This window comes from Pinus tabuliformis, chromosome 5_1 (genome assembly GCF_031772625.1).
Source record: "Pinus tabuliformis cultivar Carrire ecotype Pingquan chromosome 5_1, CPIR1, whole genome shotgun sequence".
NCBI lineage: Eukaryota > Viridiplantae > Streptophyta > Pinopsida > Pinales > Pinaceae > Pinus > Pinus tabuliformis.
In genome coordinates this window covers 668,692,034-668,696,534 of record NC_142305.1, presented here as the reverse complement: position 1 = coordinate 668,696,534, position 4,501 = coordinate 668,692,034, and positions in this window count along the sequence as shown.

The following is a 4,501-nucleotide window of genomic DNA, read 5'->3' as shown; positions in this document are numbered from 1 at the left end:
GAAGCTACACAGATATTCATCTAGCCAGGGAAGATGACTCTTCATGCGAAGAATCACCAATCTACAACAGCAAACGATTGGCTGTCCTATGTACATGAAAATGAATTTATAAAGTTGAGCATAGGAATGCCCACCTCAGCTAGATCATGAAAATAATATGATGATGATGTATTGTATTGTATCTTATACAGATCACCTTCCAGTAAGAATACCTCGGATCCTCATGAATAAAGCATTTCACCTGTTGGCCGAATAAATCAATCTTTCAAACAAGACTGATCTCCCTAGTATCAGAAGATAGTCTAGCAAAAAATAGAAAAACAAACGTATCTTTCTCTAGACATATGTGATTTATAAATGAATACTATAAAGGTGTTAAGATCCTACCTTAGATACAACGCTTGTTTGTTGTAGTTATCCCTCAATCATCCAAAAGAGTTATCTTTAAAGACCTACAATCACAAACAAGCAAACATCAAATAGCACCTACATAGAAAATATCATAAATCATGTTATTATGGTGATCAAGGAATCCATAAAATAAACCATAAATGAACAGCTTATTGAGAAAAACAAACTTATTTGTATTAACTTTGAAGTAGAAGAACCTTACAACCTTTTTAGCCTTGATGTTGAACAAGCTCATCCTGGGGTCCGAAACAGGAATTTCCTTTACTTTGACAAGCCTTGCACTCTTCCAAATGAGATCTTAGAGGTATGTAATCTCTCCTCATAAAAGCTCAACTAAAGAAGACTAATTTCCAATAGCATTTCACCTCAAAAATATTCAGCTTCTAACTTCCTAAGTAACCAACCCAATGCTTCATTTTATAGTGCAGAGGAGGAGGTTACAGGTCCATCTATGAAGGGATAGAATCCTCCTTCAAAGGGATAAGCTCCTCACATCAAGGGGTTAGCTCCTTAAGGTATGGGATGCATGAACCTTAAGAGAGCAAACTTGCCACCTCAAGATTCCTTCCAGAAGCTTCAAGAAATGATTGGAAGTGAGTTTTTAGAATGTACTCACACCTTTTTAACTTTTACAGAGGTTCACACCTATAACACAGGGATGGAGCTGTCAGATGCACAAGGGACATGACCATTAGGTGCGGAACCACAGGTAATGCAAAGAGAAAGTGCAGAACTAGAGTTTTAAAGACTTTTAGGGCTTTTCTCTTACTTTCAAGACTTGATATGAAGAACTGAAGATTAAGACTTGCAAAGGAGGAAAGTATGAGTGGTAATGGACTCACACAGATTGCAGAATGTTAAGGTGACAATTTTTAGTGCAACAGATTGCCCCCTAAAGTGTGAAGTCTGTAATAGATGAAGATGGATTCTTTCATGTATGAAGAGTGAAGTACTTTATCATTTCAAGGATAATCTTGTGGACACCCCAGTCAGAACCTATAAAAACATTCAATGCAAAGTATATATATAGACATATCATCACTGAGGTAGGCATTCCCATACTCAGATCAAAACTGACTAGAAAACTAACTAAACTATTCTGATATAGGAATGATTTTGTAATACATCAAGAGTATAGACATGTGTAGACACAGTATGGATGCAGCCATCTGTTTATGAATAGTCCATTGTATAATGAATAACAAAATTCCTCGCAGCCTGGATGGTAGAGACTAGATCCACAGTCTTGATTTCCGCTTCCCGAACTAATACGATTCTATCCATGTGAATGAATGTGTCGAAATCGAACATGGTAGAAACCACTTGATTACCAGTCAATGATGTGAACTCTTAACAAGTGTGAGAGAAACCACCAGTAATGTCAATGGCTCTCAAAGTACCCAATACGATCCATGAAATGTGAATAAATGATTCGAAGTCGAACATGTCATAAAATCATTCGATCGAAGATCAATGATGCAACCTATTGTTGAAGGTGAGAAAACTGCCATTAGGGCATGTAGCTTTCAAGGTACAGACGATTTCTAGATCAACTTCCTAGATAATGAGCTGAAGTCGATAGAAAGTGATCCGTTGTAGGTAAGCCCACAACACAAAATCATAGATCGAGTTTTGAAGAAATACATTGGCAAGGATTGACTCAGGGATGGTCAAAATGGATGACAGATATTTTGCATATGAATGGTTTGTTTGAACTGATCTCTTGAACACATAACAACACTGCAGATGATTTGGTGAAAATTGACCCAAAGCTAATACCCAAAAACCGGCTGAAGACTTTCAATGTGGTTTGATTAACTGTTAGGCAAAGGATTTTCCCAACCCAGGTGAACAAAAGTGTTATGTCCAAGAGTGTTTGACAGGTTTTTATAAAACAAAGTGTAACAAATAGGTTCATTTTTCTCCCTTTTCCCCCACCATTTCTCGAAAATAACTCTTTATTTTTGGCAAGCTTGAGGAGGATAACATTTGCTTGTTTATAAGCTCATCCTTCGGATGAGTCCAACTTAGTTTAAAATTTGAACCCTAATAAGGAGTGGTTCGTTCCTATTTAAAATTGAACAGGTCCTTTACTATTAAATTTTAACGAGTCCAGTATAGGAAAAACTCAGTGTTTTTCAATTTTAGAGAGTCAGAAGAAAAACTTAAGAAAACTCCATAGGGGTACTTTTTCGTAAAATAATCCCTTAGGCTCGAAAAAGGATAAAATAGTACGAAAGGGATGACTTTTCAATACTTTAACAAGCTGAAAAAGACAAGCACTCGACAATCTTTTAATATTTAACGAGTCTGAAAAGGGTTTAAAGAGGACTCAATTGACCGTAATTAGCCAATGTGTACCTTTTTCGAAAATATTCCATTTCAATCTGTAAAAGGGGTAAACTTATACTGAAGGGATAATTATTCATTTATTTTAATGAGTTCGAAAAATCAAGTGCTCGGCAATCTTTTCAATTTTCGAGAGTCTGAAAAGAACTTAAAGAGGACTCTAATGTTTCGCTTTTTTGTAAATTTTTGAAGAGCCCAAAAAAGTGATAAAAATATGCTCTTTGTTGAAAAATGATAAATTTTCCCGACAAAAATCCAATATTCTGCACAAAATCTCAAAACATTACACATATTTGTTTAAGATAAATAAAAATGATTTTAAAAATTTCCTTTTTAAAGTGAAAAATAAACAAATTAAAAATTCATTTATTCGAAAAAACTTATAAAAAGGGGTTTTCCAACTTCATTTTTACCATTTGAGTTCAGAGTGAAAAGTGAGAGCTTTTGGGTAAGAAATTTCCTGTGAAGATTCTGAAAAATCCGTCCGTCGAAATCGAAAACTGTCAGCTCCAGGTAATCCACGACCTCCTTATGTTGTATTTCATCCATTTACATTTTGATTTTAGGCTTTAGATTTAATTTTTAAGGGAAAAATTGGTTTAGAAATTCGCTCACGAGGATCCGCAAGCGCAACACATGGCTCCTGCGGACCCCGACTTTTTTCTACAAAGAAAAAAGTTGTGGGTCCTCAATTGTTGCTTACAGCCCGTGCAGACCTACGCAATGTCTGTAAGTGGTGGGTGCAGACCCCACGAAAGTGAATTTTAAAATTATTTTTTTTCCATTTTTGCCCAAAAATTTTTGAACTAGCTAGTTCTAACATGTCTTTTATGCATTGTAGGACATTCAAAATGCTTATTTGGCGAGACGCGAGCATGAGGATGTAGATTTTTCCGCATTAAATCATATGCCCACAATGTAGGCATTGAGAGCGTGCGGATTACTAAAGTTCTGGGGCATATAGGGTATGCGAGCCCAAGTAGACCTCTTGCAATGGCCAGTAGACAAATGGAACACACAGGACCAGTGTTTCGTGATTGGTGGCCACCAGCTCGAAATCGAGCTGGAGGAAATATATTTTTTGATTGGTTTGTCCAAGAGGGGTGAACAATTATCTCTTTTCAGGACTAGGCCGGGTGGCCAATCTGTTTCTAGTCTCTGATAGAGTTTTGCGATGATCAAACAAAGGAAAAATAGATTGATATTAAAACTATCAACCGTCTTGAGCTTAAGGTCATTTCATTCAATGTTACCAGGCTATGCAGGAGTGTAGCATTGCATGTGGCTACTTGATCCCAAATGCAGATGGCAGTAGACTATTTTCAAGGCAGAATATTCAACTGGTGTGAGGCTGTGTTGGAAAATGTGAAAGGCCAACTAACCAGAGCAAAGAATGAATAACTCAAAAATTTTGGATATGGATTCATCATGGTCAGTTTTTCTCTAGAGAGGATCCCCATGTTAGACCTACAGCATATTCTTGTTGATGTTGGTCTTCCACGAGTGCCTAGGATAGTTTGCTGGGTTGCTTTGATGGCCCGCCACCCTGAGGAGGGTACAGAGGTTGTTTGTTTTCTGCCTGAGTATTTTTTTTGGTTGAACAACCAACTTTTTGCGATTCGGGATTTTCCATACGTTGGGATAGATTATCGTGGTGACCCAAACATGATTCTCCCACCAAGAGAACAATGGGATGATTCAAGTAAAATAATTTTCAACACTTTCTAAGTTCTAATTTTTT